General features: G+C 38.8%; 1 protein-coding gene across 1 annotated transcript in view; it reads left to right on the forward strand.

Moving 5' to 3' along the window:
* The window catches only part of MINDY4 (MINDY lysine 48 deubiquitinase 4), a 79,515-nt gene that overhangs the window by 18,075 nt on the left and 44,572 nt on the right, over positions 1-16,868 (forward strand). The window lies entirely within an intron of this gene.

A 16,868-nucleotide genomic window follows, 5' to 3' on the forward strand; every position in this document is an offset into this window, starting at 1 on the left:
CTAGTAGAACTTTGATTCCTCCAATAGAACAAGCAGGTTTCAGAGAGAACAGTAGAGGGAGCTGTTTCATAAACAGTCTGATCATTGCATTGGTATCAGTACTGAAAGACTTTGCTGATGTAGGACTTGCTCCTGTAAAGTGCTGAGAACTCTGGCCAAATCCGGCAAAGTGCTTACGTACATGCTGAACTTTGAGCACGAGTATTCTCTTCGATGTCAGGAGGACGGCTCATGTGCTTAAAGTTAAGCATATGCTAAAGTTCTTTGCGGATTTGGGCACTTCAATTATAAACTCTATGGCAGAAAGAATAACAGTCACTATTTATTTGGGGCCAAATTCCGCTCTCCGTAACTCCCATGCAGTTCCATTAACTTCACTCTTAATAATGACGGAATTTGACTCTTCTCGATTAATAACTGAAATTTAGTTTAGGACTGACCGCAGCTGGTTCACCTGCAGGGTTTTGTAACCTTTCTCTTTTGTCCCTTAGCAAAGTAAAGACATTCCAGTCTTATTTTTCATTCCTATTTTCTTTTCCTTTTTTATTCTGGTTTGCCACTTCCAAAGGTTCCTATTGTTATTCATCACCCCAGGCACCTTTTATCTGTATATGCAGTTGGCAAAAAAATAAGGCAAAACCCCAGCGCTGCATCAAAGGACTATCTGAATATCAATGAATAACGGCTACTGACGAACAGACAAAAATATCTGTTTATAAAAACTTACTGGAGAAATACGGATTCTGCAATATTTGGGGTCCCCCATTTGAGTAAAAGGGAAAGATGAACACAGTGCTGTGTTCACTATTTTGTAAGCCATTATATCATTAGTTAGTCTTAGACAAGGCATGAACTGGGGGGCACAGGAGGCTATCAGTTAACTAACTTCAGTTTAATAATGATAATAATGATCTCTTATGCTTTTCATCAGGAGATCTCAAAGCAATTTACAAGGGAGGTCAATAGCATTTTCCCTTCACAGATGGAGAAACTGAGGCACAGATGGGTGATGTGACTTGCCCAAGGTCACCCAGTAGGCCCATGGCAGAGTCAGGAATAGAGCCCACATCCCCTAAGTCCCAGTCTAGTGCTCTATCGACTAGTTTTATATATTAATTTTTGTACAGTACTAAAAATATATGTGCAAAATTAGACCTCTATACAGTCTGTACTGAGGCCAAAATTGCATTAGCTTTATTGGGAATTTGTCCTGAATAAGAATTGCAGGATCAGAATCTTATTTTTTATAGGCACATTTTAGCCAGATAGACAAACTGAAAACACATTTGGATTTTTCTTACAACCAAAATTAAATGCTGAGCCATTTAGGATTTACATATAAGAGAAATGATGAACTGACTGGAATGGAATCCTTCCAGAAATGATCAGCTGTATAATTAAAAAATATTCTTCAAATATACATAAAAAGGCAAATTTAGTTGCTATTATTGCTTATAAAGTAATTTTTCACAAAATAGCTGATTGGATTTAGGAAAAACAATTAGAAACAAAGAATATGGATGTTGCTTGTGTCACCAGTTTATTTAAAGGACACCATTAAAGATCTCTGAATTAAGATCTGATTTATTTACCTTACCAGATACTCTCCATTTTCTAGGTCTTGCAAGGATTCCAAACACACACCATTAAAAAGTCAACATTTAACTATACTTTGCTACACTACTCCTGGTAATTGTGATGAAATGTTGATTTCTTAATGGAGACCACTCTCTGTTTTTTAATATACTCCTGACTGACCATGCTGTAAATATACTGTATCTACTGCCATATAGTAACTTTGACAGCATCCCTTTAGTCACAGAAGTTAGAGATGGAAAAAAATATCTGTCTATCTTACATGGTACCTATCACAGTGGTGTCTAAGTGCCTCTACACAAATTTAAGAAGTAGAAATGAGAAGAGCAAAGGTGTTATTTTCTCTCTCTGTTCCTCAATAGTCAGAGGAGCAAGAATTTGTATTCTATTAGTTCATCTATTGATCATCTCAGGGTCTTCTGGTCTATTCCATGCCAGTGTAAATTTGTTCCAAAAATAGTGTTACATGCTTTCTAGTGCTTTATACAATTTGTGCATGCACTTGTGGTAATTTCATGCACAAAGTAAATGCCTTAACTTTGAAATTCTGCCCTCACTTTTTAATGTAATTCTACAAAAGAGGAGAAATTATAGGTAGGTGGCAGCAAATCTGCATGAATCCTGAGTTATAAAGGATCGACAGCAAAGCTAATTCCTTAACTCATCCTCATCTAACTATGTATTATACCATATAGAATACATTTATGATAATCACTGTTTTGGTTCCTGTAAGGCCTAGACACAATAAGTTGCCATAAGGATAGAGTTTCAACAAGAACTTTAAATTTATTTTCTTGAGTAGTTGTAGGTCATACTTGTAATATTAGACAAAGATAATTTTCAGCCTCTTAGAGCCAGTTGCACAGTGTATGCTTCTTTCCCCCCAAAAAACTGTATATATAATAATGGGAAAAATAATCATGTACAGCAGGTTTACTTTTCTGGGATCATTCAGCTAAACCACAATTAACAATGTGTCAATTTGTAGGACTTATTCTTGGAGTTTTATTTTATCACATAGGACTTGATCATTTAAGAAGTATGCTCCTTGAAAAATATGGAATTCTCAATATTCTTGACCTTTTTTCATCAATTCACATCACATCATCATCTATATCATAAGGAATATAACATATACATATTACTTTGATACAGACACTTGCATTCTGAAAAAATGAAAAACACTTCACAATGTATATATATATATTCACACACATAGATACACGCAGTATATACTCCTTTACACTGTGGAAAAAAATGTAAATATGACTCCTGGACATGACTTCATATCAACCTTGCTCAATGTAACAAGCCAAAATGTGATTTTTCAAATTGCCAACACCGCAAAGTCAATGTAAAATCTCAGAATTAAGGTATTTTTTTCTGACCCTTTCAATGTTCATCATTAGGAATGCTCATCATTCTTCATCTATCCTTTTCTATATGATTATACTTTCCTTTGAATTTATGCTACTTGACAATAATGTTAGTGATGTGCAGTGCAGCTCAGTTTCTGTAGCTATTTTGGTCTCTAAAAGGAATAAAAATATTTAAAAAAAAAAAAAGCATATAGCACAAAAGAGATGCTTAAGGATTAAATATGTTAAGTGTGACAGTGACTTTTCTGACTATAACCATGCTATAAATTCAACAAAAAGTCTGAAGAGACGATGTTGAAAAAAGCATATTCAAATATGAGGATATAAGCTATCGAAGACCTCACCAAGCCTACCACAGCAGAGTCTTGTATGGCAATACAGTGCAAAAAGATAACAAACGTTTTCTTGCGCCTCTGGTGTATTATCATTGATGCTGAAACCCCTTAGGGTTGGAATGCTATTATCAGTGAACTGAGCATGCAGAATAAGGAATGGAACAGAAAACATGATCACTGTGGATGGGAAAAAATAAATAGTTGTTAAGATGAATGTCTAACCTGGATCAAATTAATTCTAATGCTTGTCTATATCTCATGTAGAATGGAGGGCATTCCATGGCACCTTTTGCCCACATATAGAGCCATCCTACAGCGGCTAATGAAATGTAAGGATGGTAGTAGCCTTCTAGGCTGATGTGCCCCCAATCTCCTCATTGCAAGGGTGAGGGATGTGAGTTGGCAGGTGGATTCTTTGATCCAACAGTCTTGCCCCACCCCTAAATTTCTTTCTATATTAATGCAGATGGAAAAACACTTCACAATATATATAGTCATACACAGTATATACTCTTTTACACTGTGAGTCCATGCAACTTGATGGCATATCTGACCTGGACAGACCCTCTGTGTAACTGCAAGAGTTCTGATATTTTCAGGATCTCTGTCTATCTACTGATAGCTTTTGACGGGTCAGATCTTCTCATCCAGCTATCTAATTTCTGGGATTTTGACACCTGTGTTCTGCCAGCCATGAGATATGGAGCTAAAAAGAAAATTAAGTTCCCAGGAAAACAGAGTAAAGGCTAAAAACTCAACAGTGAAGAAAGTATGACAAAACCTATGAAAGGAATCACATGGAGAATCAGGAGACCAATCAAAGAGGTTAGGCTTAGTTCAAGAATATCTTGCCCATACTGTACAATAGTGGTGGGCCTGCGGCCGGCGGCCCAAGGGCTGCATACGGCCCATCAGGCTTCTGACTGTGGCCCATGAGACATTTTGTTAAAAGTTGCCCACACGCATGAAAGAATCATACAAGAAGTGAACTGATTTGACAATTTGTTAGTTTTTTGGCAATTATTAAGTATTTTTGTAATTTTTATGTTATATTATTGTAATATTAAGTAATTTTCTATAACTCATTATGAAATATTCAGTCTGTATTAAATTTATTTAAACTTATTCATGGGGTCATGGTTCGTGCACATGCCCGATTTCAATCTTGAGGCCCACTCACTAGCCTAAGTTGCCTATTACTGCTGTAGAAGCTAAAAAGGAAAGGGCAGACGGCACCACAATAGACGGAACTGTTTTACACTGGAATAGTTTCCTTCTTCCGTAACGAAACAAAAGGTTGCCTGTACTAAAAGAGGTGACTCAGTAGGTCCCTTCTAGTCCTGTGTTCCTATGGTATCTCAGAAGATCCCATTGTCCAAAGGAAGGCATTTATAATACAGGATCAAGAATAAGGCACTTAACTGATTTTTTTTTTACTCCTTCCTTCAGTTTGAACAGTCATCCCTACTCCTCCTGTTCCTCTAGTTACTCCTTCTATACTGTCTTTTTTACTGCCTTCAGTCTTGACTAGAAATGGAATGTGAGCTAGTGATTTCCTTTCAAGACTGCCAATGTAGCCGGGTAATTTGAACAGGCGGGACTGTTTTATGAGCGTATGGCTTGGCTTCAGACATCTCCTTCCAACCAAAACCTTAACATGTCTGTGATGGCTCCATCTCCACTAGCTGGGAAGTAAATGCCAAATGAGTCCACTGCCAGAATTTATTTTCCTATATGGCAATGCATAGCCTTTCAACCAAAATTCCCCAGATGAGAACTTTTTAATTGTTCCAAAAATATCACAGCAAAGACTCATTATTTGGTCAGGAATTCTTTCCAAGCTGTGCTATGCACCCATATACAAACAGGGCAAGGCAAATTAATTGCCATAGATACCAAAGCTTTTATTGGAACATTAGTCATATTTCATAGAATCATCAAAATTAGAGATGGAAAAGACCTTTTTAGGTCACTATGTTCTACAGTATATTATTCAGTACTATATATATATTTGCTACAGCACATTTTCCAGGGCTTTGTCCAGTCCAGTCTTAAATGACACAAGTGACAGAACTCCCACCACTTCCCTTGGGAATCTATTCCAAAGTCTAATAGATCTTAGTCTTAGTATTTTCCCCTTTATATTCAGTTTAAATTTTCTTTTGCTGAATTCCATCCCATTAGTTGTATTTGTAGCTGCTTATCCCATCCTGGTCATTCCTATTCCTGCCTTGTGTTTCCACCTTTCAAGTAATTGTAAACAGTTATCCTATTCCATTAGTCATCATTTGACTAAAGTTTATATATAATGATTTTAATATTTGCTCATAATTCTATCCCTCCAACTCCGGAATTTTTGTTTTTTGCTGCTCTTCTTTGATTTCCTTCCTATTTCTTCTTTTTTACTCAGGGCTCCCATAACAGTACAGTATTCTAGGCATGTCTCACCAATGTCACACAGAGACTAAAATCCTTCTGTTGATGTTGTGCTTCTTAGTATGCAGTGAAAAATCACATTGGCGTGTTTTGCCACTACATTGGATTGCAAGCTCAAGTCTTTTTAGATTTAGTTTTGGAAGGTGATGCAAACATCATCTTTCCTCAGTGTCTTCCTCTGAACCACTCTTTATGAGCCAGTGCTAGATAGACCAGTGTTTCTCAACCTTTTAAGTAGCAGGTACCCCCTAACTTCTGAAAATTTTAATAAGTACCCTAACACTCAATTTTCCACTCTAAGAAATACAATCTTTACTGCTGGACGACTGTATTTCTCGTAAAGCAGGAGAGTTCTGAGTTCTGCAGTGCTGTGTGGCTGTCACAGATCACAAAACCTCCTGCTGTTTCTCCTCTCCTTTCTCCTCCCCTTTCTCCATATAGGAGCAAAGGTTAATGCCAGCCAATCACTATGTCCTGATGGCAGGGTCACGTGGTGTTCTCCTCACACAGGTGGGAACTTGTGAAGTATGAGCAGGCACAAGCAGCCCACCAGAGTGGATAGCAGTGCTCCCCATGGCCGTCCCTAGGGGGGTGCGGGCCTGGGGCAAATCACACTGTGTGGGTTGCCTGCCTCCTGCTGAGAGCTGGGGCTGGGCGGGAAGCAGTCGGCTGCCACCTGGCTTCCCCAGAAGTCGGTGGCTGCCGCTCACCTCCCTTCACTGGGTTTTTCGCCACCTACCCCCTGCCTATGTCTCGCGTACCCCCAGGGGTACGTGTACCACAGGTTGAGAAACTATGAGATAGAGGATACTAGGCTAGATGAACCTGTTTTGGTACAGTAGTTCTGCATCCCTATGCTTTGGTGAGTACAGACCCTTCCTGTATGCTTTGCAATGCTGCATTTCTATGTTTGACTCTCAGCGTGACTGAGTCTGAATGACTTTACTTTGCCTTCTGAGTTATCACTCACTTTCTGCGCCCTTAACTTGAGATTAATGCAAGTGGATGTTTATATTTTGCTGCTGACAGCTCTTTCTTAGAGATGATAAAAAATTCTTGGCTCAAAGAAGATTTTCCCTACTTACAGATTTCAGTAAAAAGGATAGAAAAAGACCAAATGACATGAAGACACTTTTTTGGAATAGGAATAGAGCTGGGTAGGAAATAGCATTCCTGTCCCACAAATATTTTCAAGAATTTGAAATATTTTCCCGCCTTGAATCAAGACAAAATCTCAAATCTATTCAGAAACCGGAATAACTATTTTGTTTTTTCATTTCACATCAGTTAAAACATTTCATTTCTATAATTTTGAAATTTTGTTTTGTTTCAATTTTGATTTTTTTTTAACCTTTTTTTAATCGAATTAGCTTACATTTTGAAACTGAATCAGAAAACTGGATTTTCTCATTTTGAAAATATTGCAATTAAATTTTTTACAAATTTGAATTTTTTTTTCAACTTTTTTTGAGTCAGGAGATTTGTTGAATCTGCCCCTTTTTTGCTAGCAATTTCAGTATCAACAAATCAGTTTTTAAAAATATTGTCCAAAAATTGCTAACCACCTCTTGATAGACCTTTAGAACTAAATAAATATGTCTCTTGCGCCTGAAGAAAACCAGTAGAAAAATCAAGATGACCAATTTTAAAATACAAATGATATTTCTAAGTATTTTTTCAGCTATCTGAAACCAGCAAAAAAAAATATCAACAAAAAAAGTGACGTGGCCCTTTAAATGATCAGTATTCTTGCTTTAAATGACTGAGTTTTTAAATTGGTGTAAAAAAGCTTAGTTGCCTATAGGAGGACTCAAGCCTACGCTTGTCAGTTCTCTATGCTTAATTAGTTTTAGAAATGCCTTAGATCTCTCAGGATGTTTTTTTCCCTTGGTAAACTGTTGCATCTTTCCCACCCACAAGCCATCTGTGCTGGCATGTATTAAAATATAAGCACAGAAGATGGATATGCATTTCTGAAGGACAGACCCCAAAGTAGGATTAATATTCTGTTCTTCAGGTCATGAGAGGAGGAAAGGGGTGGGGGCTGGATGGGAAGATTCTGCTCACAATGCTATCCCTGAGCATGCGCCCCCCCCCCCCCCCATTTAACCCTCCTCCCCGCTCACACACACACAGTTTGTCCCTTGCTCTGTGTGAGAAATGAATCTGGAGGAAGTCTTCTATGCTGGAGCTGGAAAAGTTGTATCCTTGGGTTGAGTGGACATTAAGAGTTGGACTCCTGTGGAGAGAATGCCCAGTGAAGGTATACTGTACATTCTTCTAGACTAACTCATTATGAATCTTGAGGTTGATACCTTCCTTCCATTTATTTTAACCTTCGCTGGAAATGGCCAAACCTTTATGTTGTTGGGGAAAGGAGAAATCCTCCCATATCTGGGGATTCCAACCAGTTTAAAACTGGTGTCTAAATAATTGTGCTGATATAATACCATAAATATTGGTTTCTCTGGAAGTGTACATCTTGATACAGTCAATATTGCACTTGAATTTTAACTACATTCTCTCCTTGTCTAAAAGGAAAATAAAAGCTGATACACAAAGCACTTTGCTTCAGAACTACAATGAAACATTCTAAAATGTGATCATATAGGATACTCTGGGCCTGATTTTTTCTTATCCCATGTTTACAATAGTGTAACTCCATTATCTTCAAGAAAGTTACTCCTAATTTACACTGATTTAGGTGAAATCAGAATCAAGCACTTTATCTAAAGCCTTCCTAATACTCTCCCTAGATCTTAGTGACAGTAGTATCAAAAAGAAAATCTTTCTTGTTTTTTTCAGTTGTGTCTTTTTATTGTTCACAGCTCATTTTTGTTAAGTACTGACTGTGGGGGAGAGAATTATAAAACCCAGAACAAAGCAATTCCACTTGCAGTAACAGATGTGGGTGGCTTTAAGACAATATTTGACATATCACACTGAAATGATTTTTCATGAGCCTGAGAAAATGTAATAGCTGACTTCAAAGGAAAAGTGCTTATCAGGATTGCAGCTTGGTTTTTAGTCTTCATAAACTTTTATCAGAATAGTGAAGTGCAGCATCTGAACCAACGAAGTTCCTCCAGATAGCATAAAATAAACATCTGTGGACATCCACTTCCAGCACAGAGCCAAGCCCTGCTGTAGTTCTTCACCAGGCAAAACTCCCATTGAATCCCATGAGAATTTTGTCTGGTGGTGGAGTACAAGATTTGGTCCATAGTATGTAAAAATCAAAGCTGGTATGTTTTATTAAGACATAACTACTTTTTTTCCATGTTGTTTTGGGGCAGAGTAAAGGTGAACAGGGCAAAGAAGAAGGTGTTGGAGTCTGCTTCATTCCTAACATCACTGAACTCTTGTAGTGCTTTCCCGTTTTAGTTTTGCACCCATGACGTTATCGTTATATTGACCTCTAATAGCCATACTTATAAAACAAGTTCAGTGTTACACAAAGACCAGCAGCTGGATTCAGCTGTTTATTATCCATTTAAAATAACTTTTCCACCCAACTTTTGTGCCCAGATGTTTTCCAATTTGTGCCTGAGGACAAGACTTTTGTGAAGGGGGGCATTAGAACTTGGGTTGCCGCATGAGCGTGTTTCTTAAAATTACATATAATTAGTACAGCAAGGAAGAGACAAAAAATATTCTGGGATGGAGAAAGTCATGATTTTATGAAGATTTGTGATATTGACAAATCCCAGTAGATTCAGAGCTTGATTCATCACTCTGTTCACCCATTTAATCCTGGCAGCTCCATGGAAATAAGCAGAGATGCAACAGAGCAACTGGTATGAAAGCAGGTGAATTGGGTCCTGAGAGTTAAAATGGGTACCCTTTCTTTAACATATGCTGTCATACAAGAGGGGGAAAATCATAGTGACTTCAGTAAAGGATAAGGTTGCATCTTTAGCTTTTGATTTCCTTGTTTTCATTGATCAGTGTTCCAGGCTTAATGGTGCATTTTTAAAAATTAATTTAGTTTCCTTGTTAAAAACAATAAAAATCTTTCCAGGAAGGTTATATAATGAATATCGTTTGCCCAAGAGTTATGAATGGCTCCAATCCTTTCTGTCAGGCAACCTTGTGGATAAGCAGTTTTTCTAAATATAATAAATATATTTAAATGTGCTGTTTACCCACTGGGCTGTAATGCTCTCTTGTTAAATATGTTACTTAATTTATCGGCTCGGACTATTTTATCTAAAATAACCAAATCTGTTAATTAGGAAGCACTAATGCCGTGATCCTGCAAGGTGCTGTGCAATTACTGGTGGGACTCAAACTATGCACTAAGAGGGTGTGGCCTGATTTGGATGACTGTGTAGTAGGCATCTAGTCATAGAATCATAGAATCATAGAATATTAGAGTTGGAAGGGACCTCAGGAGGTCATCTAGTCCAACCCCCTGCTCAAAGCAGGACTAACCTCTGCTATATCATCCCAACCAGGGCTTTGTCAAGCCGCAGCTTAAAAACCTCTAAGGATGGAGATTCCACCACCTCCCTAGGTAACCCATTCCAGTGCTTCACCACCCTCCTAGTAAAAAACTTTTTCCTAATGTCCAACCTAGACCTCCCTCCCTGCAACTTGAGACCGTTGCTCCTTGTTCTGTCATCTGCCACCACCGAGAACAGCCTAGCCCCATCCTCCCTAGAACCCCCTTTCAGGTAGTTAAAGGCCGCTATCAAATCCCCCCTCACTCTTCTCTTTTGCAGACTAAACAAGCCCAGTTCCCTCAGCCTCTCCTCATAAGTCCTGTGCTCCAGCCCCCTAATCATTTTTGTTGCCCTCCGCTGGACTCTCTCCAACTTGTCCACATCCTTTTTGTATTGGGGGGCCCAAAACTGGACACAATATTCTAAATGCGGCCTCACCAATGCCGAATAGAGGGGAATAATCACTTCCCGTGACCTGCTAGCAATGCCCCTCCTAATGCAGCCCAATATGCCATTGGCCTTCTTGACAACCAGGGCACACTGCTGACTCATATCCAGCTTTTTATCCACTGTTACCCCCAGGTCCTTTTCTGCAGAGCTGCTGCCCAGCTCGTCGGTCCCCAGTCTATAGCTGTGCATGGGATTCTTTCTTCCTAAGTGGAGGACTCTGCACTTTTCTTTGTTGAACCTCATTAGATTTCTTTTGGCCCAATCCTCCAGTTTGTTTAGGTCACTCTGTATCCTATCCCTACCTTGCAGGGTATCTACCACTCCCCCCAGCTTAGTGTCGTCCGCAAACTTGCTGAGGGTGCAATCTACCCCATCCTCCAGATCATTAATAAAGATGTTGAACAAAACCGGCCCCAGGACCAACCCCTGGGGAACTCCGCTTGTGACCGGTTGCCAGCTAGACATGGAGCCATTGATCACTACTCGTTGAGCCCTATGCTCTAGCCAGTTCACTATCCATTTTATAGTCCATTCATCCAACCCATACTTCTTTAACTTGCTGATAAGAATACTGTGAGAAACCGTATCAAAAGCTTTGCTAAAGTCAAGGTATATCACATCCACCGCCTTCCCCACATCCACAGAGCCCATGAAGTCCAGATCCCATGAAGTCCAGTTGGCTTCTCTGAGTGTTGAATCAGGCCTTAGGATCACACCAGCACCACCTGGTAGGTTTATTTCATGTTTCAAAAATATGTTTAATTGTTCCCATCACAGGCAGGCGAGGATGAGCTATGCAAAGATAGCATTTATAGAAACGATCAGTTTAGTCTGGGTTCGGCGTGTCACATTAAAGCATTGCAATGAACGTAATTACCTGCACGTGCTTCCTTTCCATCCTCTCTGAATTCCCAACCCAGATTATTTGCATGGCCCCATGCTGTACCCTTAGCCATGCGAGAAGGCATGTGGTTTGATCCACAGCTGACGTCAATGCTGCTATGCGACTCTACAGGCAGGAAGCACTGTAAGAATAGAGTAGTCATCACCTCCCCTCAGAGACTAAACACATCACCTCTATAGTACACTCAGCCTTGAGCCTGGGAATAAGTCTCCACTAGACTCTTTTAATTGGCAACGAAGTGAACTGCCGTAAAACAAGATCAGGTCACTTTAAGAGTTATGGATTTAAATAGCCCATATAAAAATGGTAAATAAATGAGAGAGAAAAACCTTTAGATATTTCAAGTTGCATAAAACCTTTCATAACATAAAGTCTGGACTTGTAAGAGAACCTAAAAGAAAGATTAGTAATCTATTGTCTTCTTTTGCTTTGTGCCAGAGGATTCATAGCAACAGATATGTCGACACAACATCCGTGCATGTTGCCATCTGCCCTTTCAATATTTTCCCAAATCTTCATAGGAAGAGGTAGTGTGCAATTACTGGAATACTGAAAAAGTGCATCATACTGGAAGGGGAAAGCCCCATGGCCTCAAATGCAATTAGTCAGCAAGACAACTTTCTTCACTAGAGCACTGGATACATGCAGTGTCTCTAGAGCATACTGTATGTAAAGCAGGAATGCGGTACACATTAAGTGATATCGTTAGCGCTTTACACGTTTCTTTTTCAGTATGTCTGCATGCGAACATCCAGTGTAGCACAATAGGAAGCAGGATTAGCACAAGAAATCACTGTCCCACAACAACAATTGGTAGTACGGCGGTAGCTTAAGGAGTGTGTTCTCCCAAAAGCTTTACTTTGCTTCAGATTACTTGAGCAGGAGGTAAAAGCTGTCTCTACAGTACCTGTCCTCACCAATCGACTATCATCTTTCTTTGGTTTTTATCATACCAAACGGAGATAAGAGAGCTTCTCCAGTGTTCTGTGGGAGCTCTCTTCTTGTTCCCATTTCAGATTTGACATTACTTTTCAGGAAGACAATTCATTTGGCTAGAAACTGCTAGGTTAGATTGTTTGGGACTGTTGAAAGTCCTGAGGTTCCTCACAGGAAATGTCAGGCCAGACACTTTCCACATCCTTAAAAATAAATACATTTCCCAAAAGCTGAAGGTCAAAGACTGAAGGAGTGGCTACTTTCTATTAGACAAGCAGAAGAGAGAGCTCTTAACCACCTTCATTGAGGGAACCCGTGTGACTGATAAATGTTGGGAACTCAATTTTTATGTTAGTCTTGCATTATTTAGGGTTGTCATTGCCACAAGCACAATGGGCAATGTCTTGAACATCCCTTTGTTTACTGTAAATCTACCTACCTACCATAGCTCTTGTATAGGAGGCTAACACCATCGTGTTTGAGTGTCTTAGGGTATGTCTGCACTGCAGCTGGGAGCAAGCATCCCAGCCCAGGTAGACAGACTTGTGCTAGCCAGGCTCAAGTCAGTGTGCTAAAAGTAGCATAGTGCACGTTACAGCTTGGGCTCTCAAGCATATCTGACTCCCTAGGATTCAGAGCCTGGGCCACAACATCCACACTGCTACTTTTAGTGCACTAGCTCAGTCCCCACTAGCACAAGTCTCTGTCTGGGTTGGAAGGCTCCCTGGGCTGGAAAGCTCTCTGTTGGCGGCAGTGTAGACATACCATTAATCTCATACAGCCATACCTACTATATGTGGTGTTGGGATGCTAGGGAGTTCCAGTGTGGGAGTTTTAATTTGGAATTCTTCATTAAAAGTAGAATGTGTAACTGAACTGTGCCTTCATCGTATTAGCCTCTGGCTCATATACAGTGATAATTATAAATTCCTTATCTGCATTAAAATACATGTTATTCAAGTGAGCCCAGCATACCGTGCAATCCATATTGCTCTATAGAACTGACCTGTCGTCATTATTTACCACTGCTCCAATTTTTGTGTCATCTGCAAACTTTGCCAACAGTAATTTAGTTTTCTTCTAGATAATTGATAAAGATATTGAGTTACACTGGAGCAAGAACAGATCCCTATGGGTTCACACTAGAAATGCCCCATTGGATGATGATTCCCCATTTACAATTACTTTTGCATATCTATCAGTTAGCCAGTTTTAATCAATTTAATGGACACTATATTGATTTTGGGTAGTGCTAATTTTTAGTCAGAATTCTGTGCTATACTCAGTCAGATGACTTGCCGATGTATATTATGTTAACAGAATTACTGTTGCCAACACATCTTGTAATTTCATAAAAAACCTCTATCGAATTTATCTGACCAGACCTGTTTTCCATAAAACCATATTGACTGACATTAATTATGCTGCCATCCTTTAACTCTTTACTGATTGCATCTTGTATCAGTCTTTCTATTATTTTGCCCAGAATCAATATCATGCTAATCAGCCTATGTGTATATACATATGTGTGTGTATATATATATAGGTCATCCCATTTACCTTCTTTAAATATCAGCACAAAACATTAGTTTTTTCCCAGTCTCCTGGAATGTCTCCAGTATCACAAGAATGGCTGTATTCTACTGTGTGGGCAGCAACAGAACAGTACACACCCTAGGATTGTTTCAGAACTTGTAGGAATTCTTCTGAATCTCTAAATTATTTCAGAGGCAAGATGTAAGTACCATGCAAGTGCTGCAGAACGCATTGAACTGGCAAGGAAGCCATGGTTCGCCAACACAGTTACTCTGGAAGTATTGCTTATTTTATAAGCACATTTGTTTGTTTGACCTCCAGTGTAGGTTAGTATAAATAGGAAACCGTAAAGGGCACACATTATTGTGCAGAGGGAAAAACTTTCTCTGAGTTCGGTTATCCTATGTAAACAACATTTTCTATACATGGAGATGAGATAGGAATGTTCAAATATTTGGAGAAAGTATAGTATGGTATATTTATAATAAAACATATTTTCTTCCTGCCCCATTTTTCTGACATGACAGATGACTTCCTCTTTGCAAAGTGCTTTAATTGTATGCTTTTACATGCACAGTAAATGTTCCTGGAATGGTAGCCATCTGCTGAAGTGGAAATACCAGTAAAAGTTCTGACGATGTTTCAAGTAACTTAAGAAGGGAGCTCACAAATAATCTCCACCTTCAAAAATACCCTTCTGTACAGGAAAACATTTTGTGTGGATCTCTGCTTTTAGTGCTTTTATGCCTTGGAAGTTCTCTGTGATCATCCGTTCAGACTTGGTTCTTTCAGAGGTGGGTGTAGAAGCTGGGTCCCCTGGGTTTTGTAAAAAGCTGTAATAGGCACTGTACTAAGAGAATGTGTGGTTTTTTTTTTTTCATTTGTAATTGCTTTCAAGATGAGGAGTTTTGGGGATAAGGGGAGTTTTGGAGAGGAAAGAGTCAGAATATTAACCTGTTTCCAATCCTTTCTATTTCAAAAGGCAGTCAGATACTAAGGTGACTTAATACTAACTAAGGCATGTTATAAAAGCCTAGATGGAAGGATGGTCTTGTAGTTAAGACCATGGGTGGAGATGTGGGTTCAGTTTCTAGTTCTTCCACACACTTCCTTCGTGACCTTGGGCAAGTCACTTAACTTTTCTGTGCCTTAGTTTCCCATCTATAAAAACAGGGATAGTAATACTTCCCTCCCTTAAGAGTACTTTAAAGAGGATAAATTCATTAATGTTTGTGGGGTGCGCAGATACTATGGTGGTGGCCCATAAAAATTAAATATAGCGAGAGACAGAGATATAAATGCTGATGAAAAAATGCATGATAGGCTCCTTCTCAAGATGGAAAGAACATGACCAGTATACCTTATCCTTCCAGTCCAGACTGCCATAGGCAGCATTTGTCAGTCCTCTTCTCCAATAGTCCTAGTCTGTAATCTCTATGATACATCCAGCTACCTTTGTGGCTCAGTTCATTATCATATCTTGGACCTGGGACATGGCGGAGTGCAATGTAAGGGTAAATGGGATGAATGGCTTTTTTGCTGACTCACACACTCTTTTAAGTGTAAACGTTGCTAATGTAGATGTTTGCAATTACTTGCTCACCAAAAAGTATAATAAATGACACCTTTTGTCATTTTCCTTTATATCCAAACCTTATGTGTATTGCAATCTCAGCTTTCAGAGTTACTGTATGTATAAAACTGGTCCCAAAGGAGTTGACCTTAGAAGGAAAAACATTCTTACTCTAGGAAGCCAGGTGCAATAGTTTGCAATTTCAGAAATAAACAAAAATGTCTCTTATTGCTCTAAGTGTAGTGGAAACACTTTTTATGTGCAAACATTAATTTTATTGGGACCCTCCACCTGACCAGTAAGTATGAAAATATTGCAAGTAACAAGGAAAAAAACATTGGACTGAAAGGAAAGATGAAACACAATACTAGTACACTCTTTTAGGATGTACTGTAATTTGCTTGACAATGGTTAGTCTGCTGGTGTGCTTGTATTCCCCTATCCTTCTGTGTCCATCTGAGATCTCTTGTTTTATCCTTCAATTATAAGCTCTTTTGCTCAGAGTCTGTGTTTTTGTTCTGTTTCTATAGAGCACCTAGCACAGTGGAGTTCTTGTCCAAGACTATCACTCCTAAATGCTACAATAGGATGCATAATAAATACTACTACTACTAACTGTATTTTAAAATGTACTGTAATAAAAGGTATTGCTATATTCCACTATAACTCAGAACCTTTTATTATGTTGCTGTGCATATATATCAACGCACTTACCAAGATCTCAGGACTGATCTCGTGAATATTAATTCAAGCATATTTCTTTTATCTTGACGTACTAGTAATATGAGTGATTCATTTCCCACTCTAGAGTGCCTATTTGTTGTGACTCTGTGCATGCAGCCAGATTCAGTTGAATCAAGCCCTTAATGCTTGTATGGAGAAAAACAGCATGGTAGTTCATGCTTTTATGTTCGATAAAGGCTTGTAAGGAAAAAAGATGCCAAAAAGTTTTCAGACTGGAAAAGTCTTGAGTATGGTGTGTATGTGTGTTCTGCTTTCATTCATCTTCCTTCGTGCAGTGAAAAGAGGAAATTAAGTTAATGGAAAGTATGTGATATGGCAGCAACTGTCGCTATAATAATAACGTGCGTATAAAGAGTGTTTCTGAAGAAATTATTCCACACAGTTTTTGAAAGGACTGTCATTTGCAACACATTTTTCCAAACAAAAGATAGATGAAAAATGATTCAGTATTATTATTTTGAAAAAAAAATCATCTTTAACAGTGACTGTATGAAACTTTTCCTTGGACTTTATTCACTTTGATGTGAATTTAAT

Source organism: Emydura macquarii, unplaced genomic scaffold (genome assembly GCF_026122565.2).
Source record: "Emydura macquarii macquarii isolate MOO-44397 ecotype Brisbane River unplaced genomic scaffold, CSIRO-AGI_Emac_v2 contig_3080, whole genome shotgun sequence".
Classification (NCBI taxonomy): Eukaryota; Metazoa; Chordata; order Testudines; family Chelidae; genus Emydura; species Emydura macquarii.